The sequence below is a fragment of the Spermophilus citellus genome (assembly GCF_964194105.1).
Source record: "Spermophilus citellus genome assembly, chromosome: 9".
NCBI lineage: Eukaryota > Metazoa > Chordata > Mammalia > Rodentia > Sciuridae > Spermophilus > Spermophilus citellus.
Window position 1 is genome coordinate 1732946 of NC_138191.1, and position 24171 is coordinate 1757116.

At 38.6% G+C, this 24171-nt stretch overlaps 1 protein-coding gene across 4 annotated transcripts in view; it reads right to left on the minus strand.

The window, feature by feature from the left end:
• Window positions 1-24171, minus strand: part of OTUD7B (OTU deubiquitinase 7B) — a 62316-nt gene that overhangs the window by 23199 nt on the left and 14946 nt on the right. The gene's annotated exons all lie outside the window — the stretch shown is intronic.

The following is a 24171-nucleotide window of genomic DNA, read 5'->3' on the forward strand; positions in this document are numbered from 1 at the left end:
GATGAGTCTGCTTATCCAAACTAAAGAGGGAAGCAGCAGACTACCACCCTCAAGAACTCTCCTCTTCGGGCTACAGCTGTAGCTCAGTGGTAGAGCACTTGCCTAGCATGTATGAGGCACTGAGTTTGATCTTCAGTACCGCATAAAAATAAATAAAGTATTGTGTCCATCTACAACAACACAAAAGAACTTTCTACTTATAATGGTCTCTAACATGGCACCTTGTTCATTTCCTTCCTAGTACTTGATAAACCCTGAAATTATTTTAATCACTTGCTGTCTAACCATGCCTTTTAATATAGAAGTTTCCTGAAAGCAGGGAATTTGTGTGTCTTGTTCACTACCGTGAACAGCACATATCACTTGATATTTAGCATGGAGCTTGGCACACAGGACCTCAGTAAATATTTACTGAACGAATAAATGAATGAATATTATACATTGGATAATTTTAGGTTCACTAGTATATTTATGGAAATGAGAGGTATTTAATAAAGTGACTGCCAAAACAATAAGATATTCCGAAAATCCAAGTGGGGATTTCAAAAAAAGTCCATAACAAAAGTCAATCTTTGTCTACTAACTTCATAATCCAGAAAACATGCCTACCACAAACATGTCTTCCTCTACCCAGAACAAATACTGTCAAGTATGTTCCCTGAAAAAGATCTCTTCTTTCAGTTTTGACTTTAGCAGAAACTGTCTGTGACCTGAGAGCCTGGCACCAACTCAACATTTCTCTGAGGTTAACAGTACCAGCTAAGGGAGCAATAACAGAGTGAAGAACAACCTCTGACCAATTCTGGTAGGTTTATAGAGTTCTGTATTAGAGGATTCATTCATAAAGTCTCCAGATACCACAAGACAGTGCCCTACTATACCCACCAATCCTGTCTTTTAGGGAAGGCCAAAAGCAGAATCTTTGATAGCAATATGTGTCTCAAATGATTGTTCAAAATCATTTCCTCCTAAAAGTCTAAAGTCTAAGGATGACTCCCAGATACTTTTTCTTCATGCCTCCCCACATCCCAGAATACAGCTTGTTTAGTGGTGTGATCAGACCTGATTTTCTGTTTTCCTTAGAAATATTAAGGCAAATAAACAGCAAAGATTTGTGAGTTAAAAAACAGTAGGGGGACTGGGGTTGTGCTCAGCGGTAGAGCACTCGCCTAGCACCTGCGAGGCGCTGGGTTCAATCCTCAACAACCACATAAAAATAAATAAATAAAATAAAGTAAAAAAAAAAAAAAAAGAAAGAAAGAAAGAAATACCTAGTCTTTAAAAAAAAAATAAGAAAAAAAAAAAACAGTAGGTTGCTAGGCACAGTGGTACACACCTACACAATCCCAGTGGCTCAGGAGGCTGAGGCAGGAGGATAGCAAGTTCAAGGCCAGCCTCAGCAACTTAGTGAAGCCCTAAGCTGGGGATATGACTCAGTGGTTAAGCGCCCCTGAGTTCAATCCTCCCTGGTACCAAAAAAAAAAAAAAAAAAACAGGTCACTATCATGATTAACATTGGATTTTTTTTTTTTTTTGAGAGAGGGAGGGAGGGAAATGGCAAAACAGAAAATATTCTCTATTGTACTGTTCTAGTAGTTTAAGAGATCCATGAGTGCAGGGATATGTTATTCATATTTGTAGCCAACATTTAGTATTATATCTATAATATAGTAAGCAATCTACAAATGTCTGATAAATAAACGATTAAATGACTAAGTGAACTTACACATTAACCACCATTAATCATCACCTACTGAGGCAACCAATCTGAGGCTCAGCAGACCAGAAATTCTAGGCTACTCACTATCACCTTTCTATTTATAAGGGTCTGTCCTGATCCTAATCTCTTGAAGTTTTCTAGACTCCTTTCTTCAGACATTAGCCGTACTGTTACTATTCCTACAACCTCATACTATTTTTACCTACATCTGTATATATATATTAACTAGAGTGACTTTAGTTAGATTGCCCACAGGGTTTAGATGAATTCTAAGGTCCTTTATAAGTTTAAAGATGAACTTCTTTAGTTCACTACAGTTGCATAAGCTATGTTATTTATATTCTCTTTCAATCTAGGTATTGTTAATACCTAATTTACTTTAGTTTCAATATCATAATTACCAGGAAGGGCTAGTAATACATGAAAAACTTTTGGTCTAAGATACTTCAAATTCAAAATGTCAAGTTATAAAGCAAATCAGTTTCTTACATTCTACACTTAAGAATTAAATTATCGGGCTGGGGTTGTGGCTCAGAGATAGAGCACTCGCCTTCAATGTGTGAGGCATTGGGTTCGATCCTCAGCTACCTAAAAAGAAAAAGAAAAAAATATATATTGTGTCCACCTACAACTAAAAAGTAAAAAAAAAAAAAAAAAAAGAATTAAATTATTTTAGGATTCATACGTGCACCAGGTGTGGTGGCACATGGGAAGCTGAGGCAGGAGTTTTACAAGTTCAAAGCCAACCTCAGCAACTTAGTGAGGACCGAGGCAACTCAGCAAGACCCAGTATCAAAATTAAAAAATAAAAAGGGCTGGGGATATGGTTCAGTGGTTAAGCACCCCTTGGTTCAATCCCTGGTACCAAAAAAAGAAGAAGAATTCATAGGAGAATGAATGGCTTTCCCTTCCAGGCAAGAATAAAGGCAATAATTCCTTCTCCAAAGCTCACTTTAATTGGTCACTGGAAATGGTATAGCAACACAAATAACTTAAACACATGAATAATCCAAATGAAGAACACAGCTACAAAATGAATTTCAATTTTCTCTCAAAAATAGAGTCAACAGTAAAGTCACTTTAATAACTTTCTGAAAGAAATAGGAAATACACAATAAGCACACAAAAAGCAAACAGCAAAAAAGTGCTCAGCAGAAAGAAGACTTACTGGGCACAGTGGCACAGAACTGTAATCCCATCTACTTGGGGGCTGAGGTAGTAGGATCACAAGTTCAAGGCCAGTCTGGGCAACTTAACAAGACTCCTTCTCAAAATAAAACGTAAAAAGGGTTGGGGATGCAGCTCAGTGGTACAGTGTCCCAGGATTCAATCCCCAGTGGAAAAGAAAGAAAGAACACTTGACTAAGCCACAGGTATGCAGACAATTTCCCAGCCAGACACAGGCTGGAGAGAAGCAAAAGAAACCATCAGTGAGTGCCCTGGCATCACAGATCTCATGTGTCAACACAATAGGTAGGTCATTCTTTCAAAAAACATTTTTTAAACATAATAACTTGGAGATCTGACATTATCTAGAAAGACTTGCTCTTCAGCAAAAATATGAAGACTAAAGCAAACTTCTTGGCAACATATTCTTACATTTGTGTCTCTAGTTGCGTGCCAGGGACTCCACCTAACCCCTTCCAACAGGAGAGGAGATGAGCTTTTGTTATATCACCAACACCTGGCTTAAGCTTCTCAAATTCTAAATGGGGACATTAAAGCCATGACAACACTCACAGCCTTAGGCTCTGTGTCAGCACACAGGAAGGAAAAAAGAAAAAAACTAAACAACAACATAAAACACTTGCTTTCAACCTTTCAAATAAAACAGAGGATGCACTCAAATATTTGTTGATTGGTGTAAAGACAGACCTCAAATGGAGTCAAAATCCTCCAATCTTCCAAAGGCAAAGGCCTTTAGCAATTATTTAATCCAACTTTGATTCCATGCAAGAATCTTTTTCTCAACATTTCTGACAGATAAACATCTAGTCTTCACTTGAACACAAGTTCTGACAGGGAACTCATTACTTTGCCATGATATCCATTTTATTGTTGGACAGTTCCAATTGTTAGAAAATGCTTTTCTAAACAAAAGCTAAAGCTATCACCAGACTCCCTCCCCCTGTAACTTACATATAATGGTTCTTATTTTGTTCCCTAGAACAATAAAAACTGACCACATGCATGGAATTTTCATGGAAAATTATTAGATAAAGCTTCCTTTTCATAACACTTGTAGATCAACTCTGCAATATTATCATGAGCCAGGCTTTATTTTACAAAAAAGCCTTCCTTATATTAGTACTTGCTTGTATCTCTATTCATTTGTAAATGTTTGTGCTGACTCTATAGTATAAATTCAACACCTTGAATAAATGAAGTACATTGTGCAAAATTCACTGTTGCCAACTTGTTTCTTCTCACTCCTACTTCCACTTCCATGCCCTCTTGAAATGACAGCAATCAAGAATAAAAACTAACAAGTTAGTTAAGAACTTTCAAAAATGCTCCCTTATTCAACAACAAGACTGCAACTGGTCTCATTATATCCAATTTACAAATACAGAAACAAACAAACAAAAAGCCTTGACAAGTCAGATGGGTGGCCCTAAGTCTGAACCTCTGATATTTCTGTGAGACCACGATGCTTCCTAAGGGATTAGGGCATTATTGATTCCAGGAACTGTACTGATTCTTAACCACTTCCCTTTCTTTGACTATAGGAAAGAGCTGTACCTAACACATTGATTAAAGACCTGCCTTGAATTTTCCTCACTCCAAATTTGTCATATTCCTTAGCAATTTTAACACCCATCTACATAATCTATCCATAATCTCCACTGCAAAATTTCACTTCCTGAAACTATATCACCTTTAAACCTCTTTTTATTTTTATTTTTTTTAGTTGTTGATGGACCTTTATTTTAATCATTTATTTATATGCAGCAATGAGAATTGAACTCAGTTCCTCACACATGTGAGGTAAGCAATCTATCACTAAGCCACAACCCCAGCCCCACATCACCTTTGAATCTTAAACTCTAACATCTTACTCTACCACAACCTCACTTTTATCCAGCTTTTCCTCACTACTTCGAAACTTGCTTTCTAAGACATTCAATCTCTTAACCATCATATTCATTAATTCAACACAAATTCATGGGGTGCCTACTGTATATTAGATACCATGCTCAAGAATAAACACACAACACAATCCTCATCCTTACAAAGTTTCCAGTATGGAAGAGGGGAAAAAATCACAAAATTTCAAAAAATTATAATAAAGAAATGTTGGGGAGAGGAATGTTATCTCCTATAAGGAGTCAAGAAAAGCTTCCCCAAAAAGCGATGTTTCACCTAAGAAATGTAGAATAAATAGCAATTGAGAGACAAACTGGGATAGGAAAAATGCTCCAAGCAGTTTAAACATATACCAAAATTCTGCAGCAGGAAGGAACTTAGAGGTGAGAATGGTGGAAAATGAGGAAAAGATCATGCTGATTATAGTGAGTCTAGTTTGGAGGGAGAACAGCAGACTGAGGGAGAATTGGTTAGGAAATCACTACAAGAGATGCACTAGACTAGAAAGACAGCAAAGACTGCGGAGAGTAGAAGATTCCCTTCTTGCCTAAACAGAAAGTGAAACCAATGATTTAGGGCTGGGGATGTAGCTCAGTGGTAACACCTAGCATGTAGAAGGCCCTGGGTTCAATCCCTGTCACCACAAAAGTTTAAAAAAGGCGGGGGGGGGGGGAATGGGAAGGGGGATAAGAAACGGTTGATGGTTGATGGAGTGATCGTTTGTTAATATCTCTGTGAAAACCAGGGACTGCTGAGCAAACAAGATCACATAATCTTGCAGAATAGTATCACTACAGACATGGTACTGTCACCTTTTCACTGAAAGACCACTGTCTTTTCTTGACTTTGTTACCTCAACTAGTCTTCTCAGCTACTATCTATCACACCACTTCATCATTTTCCTTGAGCCTCCCAGTCAATTCATACCACGTTGATAACTCCTGGAAAATGACCTTGCTTTCCACTTCACAGAAAAAAGTTCCAAAACAAACAAACAAACAAACAAAAACAAAACAAACAAACAAGGGGACCCTTTAGGTTTCTCCCCTGCCCTATGTGTGGCTTACTGTTCCCCTTTCCTGTAAAACTCCTTAGATTATGTTCACTCACACTACTTTCTCAACCCATGTTCAGTCCTCAACTAAAATGAGCACTGACTTATGTTAAAATCATGCAATCCTCCTTATTGTTCATCTCCTTGTAGCCTCCCAGGTCACCCTGGTGAACTCTTCTGTGCCTACACTAAAGGTTGGCACACTCACAGTTCTAGTCTTAGGTCTTCTGTCTTCTCATTTTACATCATCCCCATGAGAAACTTCATTCATGCCCTGAGCACCCAAATGCCAATGACTTCAAAGGTATCTAAAGCCTCAAATTCTTTCTACCTCACGTGGGAAACCCACAGACACTTCAAACTCAACATGATAAAAACGTGAGCTCACTTTCTCATCTGCTGCCACCCTCTTGAACTATTCCTCTTCCAGTATGACCTATTCTGGCAAATGGTACCACATCATCCCAGGCACTCAAGCCATAAGCCTGGGGGCCAACCTGTACTTTTCTCTCTTCCCTCATATTCACAAATCTTTTTCAAAGCTCTACTATTTTGTTTTTAAAGGTCTCTCAAATCCATCCAAGGCCTTTCATAGGCTTTCTTTTTATTCCATCTCAATTTTCATAACCTGGACCCAGAAAACGGATTCTTAACGTCTTCCTCTTACTCTCTAAACATTAATCAGCCTTCTACAAGTATTCACCATGAAGAATTTAAAACATGATAGGATCATAGCCCACTGCTCTAAATTCCTTAATACCTCTTCAATAACATCCAAAGCTCTATACTCCATAAACAAGGCCCTTCATCACCTGGTTCTTCCTCTCATTATTTCCCTCCATGTATTGATAGTTCCCCAAGTATACTATATGCTTTGCATATACTGTTTCAAATTTCAGTTCCTTTGCATATACAAGTTTTTACCTCTTTAAGATTAATTTGAGTGCTACTTCATTTATAAAACCTTCTCTGACTTCCCAAGTTAAACCATCCACTTCATTTGGTGACCCCACTGCATCTTGTACTCTACCTCTATAATTTTATCATAGTTCATGGCATTTGTGCTTATTTACTTTTGTCTCCCCGCTAAACCAGAGGCAAGTTGAGGGCAAAAATCTTGTCGTGTGCATCCTGTATCCTAGCATTCAAGCACCAGCAAGAGCTCGACTTTTATTCAGATAAATTGAAGTGTGTTTGTACAACAGCCAATTGCACATACATACCCACCAGTGTTGCACACAGCCAAGTCTAAAACAGTGGCTCTTCTCAAAGACATTTGCTTAAGATTGTTATACGATTTTATTTACAAAAGCTTTCTCTTCCTAACATTGTTCATCTCAAACTAATTATCAGATAGTAAAATCAGTCTGTAGGCACTGAGTACCCAACTACTTATTAACAGAAAAAAAATGACCCCAAACCAAATACTGATGGTAGATAACAGACCACTGTTAAGATGTCTGAGAAACTACTGATCCTACATTCTCTCATTTACAACATCCCCCAAAGCGTCCACATTCTCGATGCATATCCACTTCCCTGGCTCCACCAGAGCTGCATCAGAGCTGCTTCTGAGTCCTCTCTAACTCCACTCAAAACTCACTGGAAAACCACAACTTCAAGACTGTCAAGAATTTTCAAAGGTCAGACACTCCTCCATGTCTATGAAGTCAGCTCCAAGGAATCCAGACAAAGAGAGAGGAGAGACAGAGGCACTTTGAAATTTCACACAATTCTCATTAGGTGGGAGGGAGTGATGAATGATTGTCTTGGCAGACTGCTTTTGGTTAAAACTGGTCTTTACAACAAAAGAAAATAGACCCTTCTTAGAAAGAAGATATGACCAAACTGCACTCTAAACAGGTCTAGGTAACACTAAATATTACAACCCAGAGGTAATAAGATGGGTCCTAAGGAATGGAAGAAGGGAAAGAAAGTAGTAGATGTTAAAGTTTTAGACATTTTTAAAATTTAGAATTCCAAACACCTCTTAAAAGGTTTGTGTCATTATCCCCACATTATACATGAAAATGCCAAATAAAGCTCAAGAAGGTTAGGTTATATACTCAAGGTAAAATGTTGTAGAACCAGGATTTTTATGAACCCACCTGACTCCAGAGATCATACCACACTTAATCTGGGGAGGAGAACTGAAAAAACATGGGCAGTCCATCCACCCAGAAATCCATTCTCACTTCTTCAATGCCTCTCAACTCTGATTTTCGAAAAAAAAATTGACCCTGGATTTAGACAAATCTGATTTCAAATCTAGGGCTGGGGATATGGTGGAGTGGTAGAGTGCTTGCCTGGCATGCCCAAAGCTCTGGGTTCGATCCCTAGCACCAAAACAAACAAAAAATTCCTGAACTACTACACTTAAGGACTATATAACAAAGGTTAATATAACCATTTTCTGCCTCATTTTTTTATTTATAAAAGTGGGAGAAATATCTGTGTTATCAGATCTCTTGTCAGGAGTAAATAACGTAAGATATAAAAAGCCTGTGCATGTATGAATATGGCATAATCCCACTATTATTTATAATTAGAATGCACTAATCAAACAATAAAAAATAGGGGCAGGGATTGTGACTCAGCGGTGGAGCGCTAGCCTAGCCCGCCGAGCAGGACCCAGGTTCCATCCTTAGCACCACATAAAAATAAAGGCATTGTGTTGTGTCCATCTACACCTAAAAATATATATTACAATAAGTCCTCAAAAATGTCAGCTGCTTCTTTTTCCACTCATTCTTCCCACATACTCTGCTTCATTCCACTGGTGCCAACACAGCTCCCTATAGCTTTCTTTGTGTGTATGTGTGTGTATGTGTGTGTGTGTGTGCGTGTGTGTGTGTGTGTGTGTGTGTGTGTGTGTTGCTGGAGATCAAACTCAGGGTCTCACATATGCTAGGCAAGCACTCTGTATCCAGAGTTTCTCTATCACTCCCAAACAAACCATTTTCCATTTTCTTTTCTTCCCCCTGCCCACCCCCCACCCCCCCACACACCCCCACACCCCCATACCAGGGATTGAAACCAGGGTATTTAACCACATCCCCAGTCCTTTTTTTCATTTTTTGAGACAGGGCCTCACTTAACTGCTGAGCCTGGTCTTGAACTTGCAATCCTCCTGCCTCAGCTTCCCAAGTCACTGGGATTGCAGGCTTATGCCACAGCATCTGGCCCTACAACCATTTTCATAGTACAGTCTTAACATACAAATAATGCTCAGTCTAGCATTCCCCTTCACGTCTTTCAATGCAAATCTTCAATAAAACATCTTAAAGGGGCTCTTGAAATGGTTCAGAGTACTTGTCAACTGGAATTTGTCAGTTCAGTGACACTGATAAAAATCTTGCTTGGATTAGAGTTATTTGAGAAATTTAATAATTTGGAAGGTTTCTACAATGGCAGTGACCTTTGGAAAAATAGGGGCAGGAAGAGTTATCATAGAGAAATTCGTTTGTTATTATAATACTGGCACAACAGTAGCTTGAAAAGAAACAGAAATCATGTTAATTTTTTTTTTTTTTTTTTTTTAGATCCAGACCAGCTTGTCTATTTTCCACAAACACTGAATTTCTTCTTTTTCTTTTCAGTTAGGGCTAATTATAGTCCATGTTTGTGTTCTCAATAAATTCAACTTTTCTAAGAATATCTATCTGCAAAAACAAAAGTTCTACTTGAGACTTTAAAGATTCTAATTACTGAATTTTTGACACAAAAAGAAAAAAGATGAAACTACAAACCAACAGAGGCTAGACTAATAGAAAAACACACTATTTCTCTGGAACCAATCCTCAAACATTCAGTAATTGGCAACCTTTTCTGCCTTGCTCGATTCCTAACCATTGGTTATTTCACTGTCAATTATAGAATTTCCATGCAAGGGGAGAAATCAGGAAAAAAAAAAAAAACCCAGAACTTCAAATTACTATACAATCTGTTCTTACTTATCCAAAGGAAATTAATTCACTTTATAAATTTCTTTTGGTAAATTCATTTCCCTCAGCATATGACTACTGACAAATTTTTTAAAAACCTAAATTAGAAAAAAGAAATTTGCCTTTTATAAAATATATAATTCAATTCAAAGAAAGATTTTTATTACTATGATTATTTATTATTAAAATTTCCACCTTTAAGTTCCACAGTTCCATCATTGCTGGGATACCTAAAGGCTTATTTGAACTCCTACAGGTCCAATATGTAAAACATCTACTTGGCATTTGCTACTGCATGCTGTTTATAAATTGGCCTTTGGGACTCTCATACCTTAATGCTCCAATTTCATTATCAAAATTTGCCAAATTGGTCTACCATCTATTAGATATTGCCCCAGGGCTTCGGGAGGCAAATAAAAGAGAGAAACCACAGTCCTTCTTATCATTAAGGCAATCTGGTCTGGTAGGAGAAATATAAACATAAGTCTACTGGGGCAGAGAAAGGAACTTCACTAGGACCAATTAGGGAAGCTTCTCAAATTTTTAGCTCAGTCTTTAAGGATGGGTAGGAGAAGTTACTTGATGTTGGCTCCTTTCTTTTATACTTTAAAAAACTGTAATCAGGCCTAACACATTGCTTAGGACATAGCAAAACAAATGTTTAGGGTCCCAAATTATTCATGCTAGTCCATGTGTGTGGTTAACTGAGAACTACTGTGGGGAGCCATTCTGACACGTGATTGGGTGACTCCCGTTAAGGGCCTGAGGCACTCTGGCTGTGTCGGAGTTATCCCGACCCTTTCCTGATGAGAGAGCCCATCCGTGTGGGGGTGTGCGTAACCACTGACCCTGGAGACCCAATCACTGACCCTGACCTTGGAGTACAGCCCCCCCTCAACCTTCATTGGATGGAATTCTCCCCTGAATCTCTTGTTTCCCCCAAATAAAAGGCTGATCCCCGGCGTGTTCGCTCTCTCTCTCTCCTGCTAGCCCAGAGTAATCCTCGCTGCCCTGCTGAGCGGCTGGAGGCAGGGAAACAGGGAGACCGAGCCGTCTCGGACCTAGCATTAAAATAAGGTACTGTCTGTGTGTTTTATTTTGATCTCTTCTAACTAACTGAATGCCAGAACCTCATTAATGAAACCACTGCGCAGGCCGCGTGGTAGAATTGGCGCCCAACGTGGGGCATTCTGAATTAGTTAGATTGAGTGGGAGCGCGCGCTAAAAAGATTAAGGGAAAGAAATAAAGAGAAAGGAAGATAAGGAAATAGAAATAAAGAAATAAAGAGAAAATAAAGGAAAGTAAGGAATAAAGAATAAAGAAAAGAAAGAGGTGACATTTGGGTCACAAAAGTAATAAAGAGGATAAAGAAAATAGAAATAAGATAAGAGAAAGAAAAAAGTGACATTTGAGTCACAAAAGTACCAGGAACTATTGAAGGAAAGAGACGTTAATTTACTTAAAATGGGAAATTCTACTTCTTCGGATAAGGAAATGTATCTAACTATTTTAGACAGTATAATTAATCAGAAAGGAAAACAGATAAAGAAAACTCAGTTATTGCAATTCTTAAAGATTGTAGGTGAATATTGTCCTTGGTTTTGTGACCAAGAGTCTCCAAATTTACTTACTTGGGAGAAATTAGGAAGAAAGTTACAGAGAGTTTGTCTTTCTACTGAAATACCTGGAGGCATAGAGAATATACAGAAAACTTGGACGGCCCTAGAAATTTGTCTCTTTGAATACATGGACCAGAGTCCGTGGCCACCAGAAGAGCTTCTGAGAGGTATTCAAAGAGCCATTAGGTCTATTCAAATGGAAAATCAGCCTGAGGCTAAGTTAATTTCCTTTCCTTTGAGCCGTTTTAAAACAAAAGCGCTAGGAGCTAAAACAAAGGTTAGAAATGTGCAAGCTAGCCCGCAGACAGATTATACAGAACAGCATGATAAAGAAGAAGCATCTCTAATCTTGGAGAGCCCTCCAGAAGTGGTAACCAATCTTCCTGGAGAGGAAAATACAAAGGAAACTCCTAGCGGGGCTCAGGTTTCTTCTCAGCCACGTGAGTTAGAAACCCAAATTCCAAATGGCGATAGTACAGAGTCTGATAGCAGCTCGCAGTCTGAGGAAGAAGAATTAGACATAGAAACTCAGGACTTAGAGAGAAATTTTAATAGATTGCATTTAGCACCACCTGCCCAAGCCTTTAAAATTCAGCCGATACCTGCTAGAAGAACCAAATTTAACAGGTGTGCTGAATTAAAGATGACTTTTCTTACCCCAGTTCAGCAAGGTATTAAGAAGGCTCAAGAAATGGGGGAGGATACTACTGGTTTTCACCTCTTTCCAGTTTTTGAGCAAACTGATGAGCAAAATCAGAGAGTTAGAATTCATGCTGTAATTCCATTTAAAACTATCAAGGAATTAAAAAATGCATGTGAAACGTACGGCCCAAATTCGCCTTTTGTTCAGAGTCTGATAGAAAATATCTGCTCACAACCCCTTCCTCCTAGTGACTGGGTTTTTTTAGCCAGATCTTGTCTGAGCGGGGGAGATTACTTACTTTGGAAAACTTACTGGACTGATTTTTGTAATGAACAGGCAGAAAGAAACAGAAGACAGGGCATAGAAACGCCAGTAACGATGTTTTTAGGGACTGAAGATTTTGCTGATTTAGAAAGACAGTTAAATTATGATTTTGTAGTGTACAATCAAATAACTGATTGTGCAAAACGTGCCTGGAGGCAAATTGTCCCCAAGGACCAGTCCAATTTAGTTCTTACCAAAATCAGACAAGGTGCCAGTGAGACTTATTCAGATTTCGTAGCCCGACTATATCAGGCTGCAAACAGGTCCATCGGAGACCCAGGAGCTAGCGAATTTATTGTTAGACAATTGGCTTTTGAGAACGCAAACAAAATTTGCCAAGATGTTCTCCGCCCCCATCGTAAGAAAGGAACAATTTCTGAGTATATTCGCTTGTGTTCTGACTTAGATTCCACTCAGTTGCAAACGGTAGCCTTAGCAACAGTATTAAAGGAAACTTTGGGGCCACAAAATTCAGTTCAGAAGTCCCGCAGCAAGTGTTACGTTTGCGGAAAACCCGGTCATTTCGCCTACGAATGTCGCCAACGCAAATTTAGGTTTAGGGCTCCATCTACTGGCGATAATAGATATTGCAGGACTCGGCGCCACGTGGTTGATTCGGGTGGCGCGGATGAGCCCGCCTTCTCGCCACAAGTATTTCCTCCTAGCGAGGGGACAAAAAACTTCCGTTCGGCCCCTCCCCGGGCCCAGAAACAATATGGGGAGACGTCGCACAGTGTGACGTCACTAGCGGCGCCGACCAGGACAGTCCGCGATTTTTACCGGAGCAGAGACATGGATCACAGACAGTTTTCTTAGGACCTTCAGAGACAGTTGAATTAGATCCTGAAACGGGACCAACACAAATCCCTACTGGGATTTTCGGGCCACTTCCTGAAAATACTGTAGGTTTAATTTTGGGGCGTAATAATTTAAAGGGAGCTATTGAAGTAATACCTGGTGTGATAGATTCAGAATTTAAAGGGCAATTATATGTTACTGTAAGATCCAATTATGCCCTAAGACTCACCCCAAAGGATATTTTTGCTCAATTAATATTATTGCCTTGTGTCTCAGAAAGGCACCTGCCGGCAGATTCAGTTTCTAAACCGCCGGACAGAGTATATTGGTCCCAGTTAGTGCGACAAGAACGCCCTTTATTAAAACTTAGAATTAATAATAAAAATTTCCTAGGAATAATTGACACAGGGGCTGATAGTTCAATATTGTCCAGCCGATTTTGGCCCAGGCAGTGGCCTCTGCATACAGCCTCAGCTAATCTAGAAGGAATAGGAAAAATTTCACAGCCTGCTCAAAGTGCCAACTATCTCCGTTGGGAAGATTCTGATGGGAACAGTGGAATATTTAAGCCTTATGTGTTAGAGTCTTTACCAGCTAATCTATGGGGAAGAGATATACTAGCCAAAATGGGACTGCTACTAGTCACCCCAAATTCTATAAGGTCAGTTGAAGAAATTAATCAAAGGTATTTTCCTGGAGATGATAGGGAAAACTTTCAGGAAGAATATCTGTTTACAAGCCAGTCTCCACGACAAGGATTAGTAAATACTTCAAGACAAAATTTTTATTAGGGGCACTGAGTACTTCCCCGATCCTTAAGACAGCTGAAAAAATTACATGGCTCACAGAAGAGCCTATTTGGATTTCTCAGTGGCCCATCTCAGGGGAAAAACTTAAAATAATTCATAGATTAGTTGAGGAACAACTTCAAGCTGGTCATATTGAACCAACACTTAGCCCTTGGAATACACCTATTTTTGTTATTAAGAAAAAGTCAGGAAATTGGAGATTATTACAGGATTTAAGGGCAATAAACCAGGCAATTCGGCCTATGGGATCATTACAGCCAGGACTTCCCTCCCCCACAGCCATTCCTTTAGATTATAGCTTGATGGTAATAGATTTAAAAGACTGTTTTTTCTCTATAAGGTTACATCCTGAAGATTGTGAAAAATTTGCTTTCACTGTCCCAGCAGTTAATTTTAAGGAACCTGTTAAAAGATACTGCTGGAAAGTCCTCCCTCAGGGAATGCGTAATAGCCCTACCCTGTGTCAAAAATATGTTGATCAGGCAATAGATCCCATTAGAAATAACTTCCCTGATGCATACATTATTCATTTTATGGATGATATATTATTGGCCCATGCTAATTCAAAAGTACTTTCAGAAATTTTTACTCAGTTAGAGACCTCACTTACAACTATGGGTTTAAGTATAGCTCCTCATAAAATTCAAAAGGTATCTCCTTTTCAATATCTAGGTCAGATAATTCAAGGGAGTACAATCCGTCCTCAAAATCTTCAGATAAGAGTTAAGGAATTACGTACCCTTAATGATTTTCAAAAACTATTAGGAGATATTAACTGGCTAAGACCATCCTTAAAGTTAACTACTTCTGAGTTAAGTCCTTTATTTCAGATATTACAAGGAAATCCTTCTCCAACCTCTCCACGTCAACTAACTTTGGAGGCCAAAGCAGCCTTAAGGAAAGTGGAAATTGCAATTAAAAATGCACAGCTTACTAGAATAGATCCTAAAGAAATACTGTATTTATTAATATTTCCAACTGAACATACCCCAACAGGAGCCATATGGCAAAAATTAGGAGTTATTGAATGGATCTACTTATCTCATTCCCCTCAAAAGACATTAATTCCCTTTCATGATTCTACAGCTCAATTAGTGATTAAGGGTAGAACTAGGATTTTACAATTAATTGGATCTGAGCCTGATATCATAATTATTCCATTTTCTGTTCAACAGACTAATTGGCTTTTTCAAACTTCTACTTCATGGCAGATAGCTTTTGCAGATTTCCCTGGCCAGATAGATAGCCATTATCCTCGTGATAAGATTGTACAATTTGCATCATTAACATCACTTATTTTTCCAAAGATTGTACTTTCCCATCCAATAGAGGGAGCTTTATCGGTGTTCACAGATGGTTCCAGCTCTGGTAAGGCAGGTTTCTTCAGCCGTGTTCATACAGAGGTAATACAAACTTCTTATACTTCAGCTCAAAGGGCAGAACTTCAAGCCCTGATTTTGGCCTTAGATTATTTTTCAAATGAGCCTATTAATATCTATTCTGACAGCTTATATGCAGTCAGAGTTACCAAAAATATTGAAACCTCAGTTATTGGGTTTACTTCATCACAGGAGTTATTTGAATTATTTCATAATTTACAAAAGACAGTGCTAATGAGGAAGTACCCATATTTTATTGGACATATCCGAGCACATTCTAGCCTCCCTGGACCTTTGGTTGCAGGTAATGATAATATTGATAAATTAGTAGCTTTTTGTCAACAGATGTCTTCATATGACTGTGCCCTAGCTTCCCATTCCTTGCATCATCAAAATGCTTCTAGCTTACGTAAAAAATTTAGTATTACCAGAGAACAGGCTCGTCAGATTGTAAGCCAATGCCCTAAGTGTGTTATTTACACTCCATCTCTGCCATCAGGGGTAAATCCCCGTGGTTTAAAACCAAATCAAATATGGCAAATGGATGTAACTCATATTCCTCAATTTGGTAAGCAATGTTATGTGCATGTCATAGTGGACACTTATTCTAGATTTATTTTTGCCACAGCACGTACTAAGGAAAATACTCAACATGTAATTTCTCATTGCTTAGCAGCTTTTTCTGTTTTAGGGTGTCCTATGCAGATTAAAACAGATAATGCTCCAGCTTATGTAAGCTCTGCTTTTCAACAATTTTGCCAAGAGTTTCAAATTAATCATAAAACAGGAATTCCTTATAACCCCCAAGGTCAAGCCATTGTAGAACGAGCTCATTTATCTATTAAACTTCAATTACAAAAATTAAAAAGGGGGAATAAGATAATGACTCCCCAAAATAGCCTTAATCATGCCTTATTTGTTTTAAATTTTTTAAACTGTGACACAGAAGGTCACACTGCTGCTGAGAGGCAAATGTCTCCCTCGGTGACAGGCCCTTTAGGCAGAGTTCTGTGGAAAGATTTACAGACTGGTCAGTGGAAGGGCCCAGATCCGGTAATATCATGGGGCCGAGGGCATGCTTGTATTTTTCCAGAAGGTGCTTTTCGTCCTATCTGGGTGCCTGAACGTGCTATCAGACATGGAGGAGATAGAACCCAGACTCAAGCGACTGAGGATAGACACGGAGGAGCCACAACCCAGAAGGAGGAGATATCGGAAAAAGATGAAGAAAGACCAGATTGAACCAGCCGAGAAGCTGATTTCGTGGAAAGATGTGAAGAAATTGACAACCCAGGCTTCCCAAATACTTCGACGCCTAGGAAAGAACAGGACACCAGTCTTGATGGTAGCGACAGTAATTGCCCTACTGGGCTGTCAGGTAAAAGGGAATCAAGTAGACACTTATTGGACTTATTTCCCAGATCCACCCCTGGTACACCCAGCTGTGTGGACTGGAGAATCTATTCCAGTATTTACTAATGACTCATTCATGATGGGAGGATTTACAGATACTCATATTACTCCCAATCATGTGACTAGATTTAATTATTCTGGCTACAGTGCCCAATTACCTTTATGTTGGTCACATGATAAACATGCTGGCTGTCTGAAAGTATCATTTGAAGAAAAGACAGCAATTGGTAAACCTAGACTGACAAATAATTCTATTTATGGAGACTTAAAACCTAATACTAGATCAGTAATTAAGATGGGACTTTCCCATAACAAGCCAGTCATTTCTGCAAAACCTCCACCGGTACCCCACTGTCCAAATAGTTCTACAATTGAAATTGGCACCTTTCCAAAATGGATGGATTGTGTAAATACCTTTCCTGTACAACATAAGGTGTCTAAAGCTAGTGGGTATATTTTAGACTGGTCTCCAAAAATTGATAAGAGACAATTACGAAGAAATTCTGCTATGACACCTACAGGATTTGTTAGTAATATTTTGACTTATAGTGAAGGAGGCATTCAAAGAGATATTTGGCGTTTAATTGCTGCCTCAGAGTATTTACATTTTACAGATAAACCTTTACCAAAATTTGTCGGCAAGAACTGTAAAGAGGGATCTTGCTATGGCCTAAGAGCCTATGTCCAATCTCCTTATGTTTTAATTATTGGAAATGTAAAAGTTAGATGGATAGGTGATAGATATTTTGTTACTTGTAATAAGTGCAACCTAACCAATTGTATTTCTAGGTATAATGGAGGAAAAGGAGTGCTGATACTTCATCAGCCCTCTTTTGTTTTATTACCTGCTAATATTTCAGAGCCATGGTATGCTGATGCTGGTTTACAAGTTTTACAGCAAATTCATGCCCAGCTAACAAGACCTAAACGTGCTATTGGAGTCATAATTGTTGGTGTCTTAGCACTGGTCTCATTTATTGCCTCAACCGTCTCTGCATCTCTGACATTGTCTCAGAATATTCAGCATGCAAAATTTCTTAATAATTTAGCTCAAAATACTTCCAAGGCTCTGCGTAATCAAGTAAATATTGATGAAAGGATTGAGACTAAATTAAACGCCTTAGAGGCGACTGTTATTAACATTGGTAATGAACTTTCAGCCTTAAAATTTAAGGAAAGGCTTAAATGCCATGCTAATTATAAGTATGTATGTGTTACAGCTGCCAAGTACAATGCTTCTCTCTGGGATTGGGAGAAGGTTAAAAACCATTTATTAGGTATTTGGCAAAATAGTAATAATAGCTTGGATATTCTGGAACTTCATCACCATATCCAAGACATTCAAAATAATAGAGCTGATTTTTCAGATCCTTCTTCTTTGGCTAACCAAATATTGAAGGAGTTAAATGGATTCAACCCTGGAAATATTCTTAAACACTCCGCTTGGTACATTATTGGATTATTCTCTTTGCTGTTAATTCTCTTTTGTATTGTAACTATAGGATGGCGAGTCCTCCAATCAAGAATCCGGGGACTCCAGAGAGTGAACCGCCGCCTCATTGTTAAGAATAAAAAGGGGGAATATGTGGGGAGCCATTCTGACACGTGATTGGGTGACTCCCGTTAAGGGCCTGAGGCACTCTGGCTGTGTCGGAGTTATCCCGACCCTTTCCTGATGAGAGAGCCCATCCGTGTGGGGGTGTGCGTAACCACTGACCCTGGAGACCCAATCACTGACCCTGACCTTGGAGTACAGCCCCCCCTCAACCTTCATTGGATGGAATTCTCCCCTGAATCTCTTGTTTCCCCCAAATAAAAGGCTGATCCCCGGCGTGTTCGCTCTCTCTCTCTCCTGCTAGCCCAGAGTAATCCTCGCTGCCCTGCTGAGCGGCTGGAGGCAGGGAAACAGGGAGACCGAGCCGTCTCGGACCTAGCATTAAAATAAGGTACTGTCTGTGTGTTTTATTTTGATCTCTTCTAACTAACTGAATGCCAGAACCTCATTAATGAAACCACTGCGCAGGCCGCGTGGTAGAAACTACCTATACCTAAAACAGGCTTGTGAATTACTTACTGGTTTCAAATATTTAGTGGTTTCAGATCTGCCCCACCCATCTGTATAATCAAGGTCTATATGAACAAATGTAAAATATTTGCACAGCTAGCTGTCTGATCACTACGTATCTTCTCTTCTGTTGTTATTTTTGTTTTTAAAATATTCTGACAAGTAATAGCCTCAAAACAAAAAATTTAAAACTTAAATACTGTTTGAGGTCTTTAATTCTGTCTTTTCTGATAGAAAACATATACACAGAGGGCTGGGGATGTGGCTCAAGCGGTAGCGCGCTCGCCTGGCATGTGTGCGGCCCGGGTTCGATCCTCAGCACCACATACAAACAAAGATGTTGTGTCCGCCGAAAACTAAAAAATAAATATTAAAATTCTCTCTCTCTAAAAAAAAAAAAAAAACATATACACAGAGTAATTCATAAAGCCTATATGATACTCAGAGAGCAAGGAAGTTGAACCTAGGTATTCTGACTCTGACACAGAGTTCATATCAGTTCTAAATTTGGTATAAATGATTACCCTACAGGCTAAAGAAAACTCCTAATATTTTGCTTTTAAAAACACTGTACATACTCATCCACACTGTCCCCTAGCCATTACCATCCTTCCTACCCATCCCCTGCCAATCCCACAGATTTACACATTTTTTTCAGCTTGGAGTTCAAAAGCACAAACTCTACCCCAGGGTATCCAAAGCACTAGTAATATTTTTTTTTCTTTCAGAAACAACCAAGTCTCTTATATTTCTACACCTAAAATTATTTATGAGCATTCATACCATCTGACAATTCCAGTCTACCCAAGAACATACAATATACACTTCTATTATTTACATAATTAACATTTCACATTCAAGTATTATGTGGAACAAACTTGGTGGGAAGGTATAGAAAACAGTCGGTTTTCCTTGTGTGGCATTTTGGAATCATACTTTCAGAACTCGAATGTCAGAGAGCATTTCATTCCATGCCCTCAAGTTGCAGATGACAAGAACACACAAACCAAGCAAATGAGATTTGTCCAAAGTCACAGAGTTAACTAGTGGTAAAACTAGGTATAGAAAATAAAGTTGATGACTCCCATTCCATTTATTTGACTGCACCTCTATCACTAGCTCTCAATTTTCCACACATAATCCATTTTGTAATTTATTCATAAAAACTGCCTTTCTCCCTGCCACTCAGCTAAATCTCTTACTTCTGCAAGTATGTACCAAAGAAAATGATGTGTACTTAGGAAATTCAATCATTTGAGCAAAACAGTTTCAAGAAAGGAAATCATCTATAAAGAAAATCATGAAGGGATGCCAAAATCAAATCATCTTTTTTTTTGCTCATCACCACTTTAGATATAAAATGGATTTAGATGTATTCTACAACATTATATCCCTAAAGTCTGAAGTTTCACAGCAAAGGAGTGAGACAATTATGTTTCACATAGGGATAATTTTTCTTCTTTTTTTTTTTTACTATTGATAATGCAAAGCTATAATATACTTCTCATACATTATTCAAAAATCATTGCTATAGCTAAAGTTTGAACATAAAATAAAACCAAGAGAAATGTTATCATTTTATTTTTTATTATTATTATTATTTTAATTGCCTTTCTTTAATTTTTAACATAGAACTTTTCTTACCCAAAAGTATAAAAATAAAAAACATCAAAGCAATAACTTTTCCTACATTCACATTTATTCAAGTTTATCTGTGGAAAAGTAACATTCCTCTTCTTTTCAGGAAGAGCCACCTTTAGCATAGTGGGACCCAGGTCACTGCCATCCTGGATGAAAATTTAACCTCCTAACATAATTGTTCAAATAGCACTTATTAAGGACCCATCATCCCTGCTTTCTAGAAGTTCATCTATTAGGCTGGTTACAGGAAAACCCCAAGATAGGTATCAACTAACTTCCTTTCTTCAACAAAGATATACTGCGTACCAGGAACCAGAGTCAGAAAAACATGAAGAAATTGTATAAGGTAAGAGAGGTCTTTTCAAAATTTAGTAAACATCTCTACTTTTTTTGATTATTAAAATCATACATTCCTCACCAAGAATGGTAATCATTAGAAGATGATGACAGTACGGCCAGGCACAGTGATACACACCTGTAATTCCAGCAGCTCCAGGGAGGGAGGCTGAGACAGGAGGATCTTGAGTTTAAAGCCAGCCTCAGCAACTTATTGAGGCCCTAAACAACTCAGCAAGAACCTGTTTCTAAATAAAAGGGCTGGGGATGTGGCTCAGTGGTTAAGCACCTCTGAGTTTAATCCTCAGTATAAGAAATAAATTTAAGGGCTGGGGATGTGGCTCAAGTGGTAGCCCGCTCGCCTGGCATGCGTGTGGCCCGGGTTCAATCCTCGCACCACATACAAACAAAGATGTTGTGTCCGCTGAAAACTAAAAAATAAACATTAAAAAATTCTCTCGCTCACTCTTTCTAAAAAGAAATAAATTTAAAAAGACATTACAGGGCTGGGGATGTGGCTCAAGCGGTAGCGCGCTCGCCTGGCATGCGTGCGGCCCGGGTTCGATCCTCAGCACCACATGCCAACAAAGATGTTGTGTCCGCCGAGAACTAAAAAATAAATATTAAAAATTCTCTCTCTCTCTCTCTCACTCTCTCTTTAAAAAAAAAAAAAAAAGACATTACAGTAGTTTGGTGGTGGGCTTTTTTTTTTTTTTTTTCTTTTTGCAGGGGGAGTGGGGGGAGGCCGGCAATGCTGGGTATTGAACCCAGGAATGTTCTACCACTTAAACTATATCCCCTAGCCCTTTTTATTTTTAATTTGAGATAGGGTCTTACTAAATTGCCAAGGCTGGCTTCCAATTTGTGATTCTCCTGGCAAAGGCTCCCAAGTACCTGGGAATACACCATGCCCAGTTTGACTGCAAAGTCTTTTTGCTTTTTTTTCCTTTTGGTATTGGGGATTTAAATCAGGGGTGCTCTACCATTAAATTACATCCCCAGCTTCCTCATTTTTTTTTAAATGTTTATTTTGAAACAGGATCTCCCTAAATAACTGAGACTGGCCTGGAACTTGTGATTCTCCTGCCTTAACTTCCTGAGTTGCTGGGATTACAGGCAAGCACCACCACACCTGACTTGTAAAATCTTTTGATGACAACACTCAAGCAAATATTTTAGTCAAAGGCACTGTTTCCTTAATCTTACCAAAGGGAAGTCCGTACAGATACTGATCTGGACTAATACATTTTGTAATTATCTATTATAAAAGATCCATATTATAGGAATGTGAATAATCTTACCCTGAAATTGGGAGGAGTTATTTCCTATGTCGACAGACGCTTCCAGTAGAATAACTCTAAGCCTCAAAAGTAAAGAATGACAAATCCTGTTAAACTTTCTTGCATCATACAGACTGGGTCAAAGTAGTATAAGTAACCTTCACAATGACATAGCACCAGGACAAGTTAGAATGACAGGTCTTTGCTTTTTGTTCTCCCTTTCATGAAAAATACAAAAGTACATTAGTCATCTGGCAAATATTTCATTGCCCTCTGAGTCTTTCTCCTTGAAATTAATCCAAGAAACAAACCCTTCTAAGAATGAGTTGTATCGCATTATTATTTTCAGTGGTGGTAGTAGTGACAGCAACAACTGTTTGCTTTGCAATTCACAAAATACTTTCAAATATATTAGCTCATTCACTGAAAAAAAAATGGAGAGGGGATAAAAGGAAATAACATAGGCAACTATCTCAAACATCAAAAATCAAACCCAGCTTAACCAGAACCAAAGGGTCAAGAAGTTACTTCTGTCAAAAAATCATATGACTGACTTTATCAAAGCCACAAGTGTACCCTTAAATCATGCACTTAAATAAGAGGTTTAATTGATTCAATCTGTAAAGTTAATATTATAATCTCTGTAAGAATCTAATATTAAAAATCTTTGTTACCCAATTACTTTGCCAAATGCTTTACTCAAAGCTAAGTGCTTAATAAACATCTTTCCAAAGAAGAAATACTTAGCTGAGAGGGATGAACCACACCTGCAGTCCCAGCTACTTAGGAGGCTGAGACAGAGGGTGGTTTTAGCCCACCCAAGAGCTGGACACACCAGTATGAGCAACATAGTGAGACCCCCCACTTCTCAAAAAAAAAAAAAAAAGGGAAGACTGTTGAAGCCATCCTAGGAAGACAAACTAACAACATTCAGCACTCAAGTACCTTTTTAAGATTTAACCAACATTTGCTGTGTACCTATCAAGTATCATACATTATGCATAAGTTAGACACATGTACATAAATCATCATTAATCTCATGAGCTATGCCCAGATATTCCTGGATCCCCAATACTAAACGGACTGGACCCCAAGTACCAAATAGTTCTAATACTTGCAACTTTGATCCCACCTAATTAATCTCTATAACTCAATTGGAATTCAATTCCTATTGGAATTCAGCTCCTCCCTCTTAGTGCCTAAGCATTTGTTAATGCTTTCTTCTAGGTAATGCTCAAAAAGAAATCCTTCTTCCTGATTCTAACTGCTAACTCCAGAATAAAATACCACCCATCTCAGGTAGGCATGTGGTGATAATGGCCATAATCTAAAATAAGTAAGCACCCTCTTTGATAACACAAGCTAAAGAATAAACTTAGAATGCTAACAAAACTGATTTCAGCTAGGCAGAAGATACTAAATTTTTATATTCTTCTGAACCTCAAAATTCTTTTCTAGCCAGGAGGGGCAGTGCATGCCTGGAATGCCAGCAACTTGATAAACTGAGACAGGAGGATCACAAGCTCAAGGCCAGTCTCAGCAACCTAGTGAGACCCTGTCTCAAAATAAAACATAAAAAGGGCTGGATATGTAGCTCAGTAGTACAGAATCCTAGGTTCAATCCCCAGAAACACACACACACACACAAAACTTCTTTTCTAGAATTCTGAAAACAGAAAGTTTTGCTATTTGAATAAACTGCAGAAGCCAAGTCTTACCCAAGTGTCCCCATTTATATACTCATCAAAAAGAACTCAGGAAAAGAAAAAAAAACACATTCCAACTGGCATGACAACATTACAATGTTAACAACACATTACTCACCATTGTGCTACAAGAAAAAACTTGTGAGTGGGCAAGGAACTTACAGGAAGTCAAGGAAACAAACAGTCCTCAAAACACAAACTCATCCAAATGCCAAGCAGGTCACACTGCCCAGTTTATACCCAGGTATGAGGGGGTAGAGAGGGAATGGAGAAAAAGAAGTAGGAGGGAGGAAAAGTATCCCTGGGTAGGTATGCTTCGACTGCACCACACCAGTTTTCTTGCACTCATCAT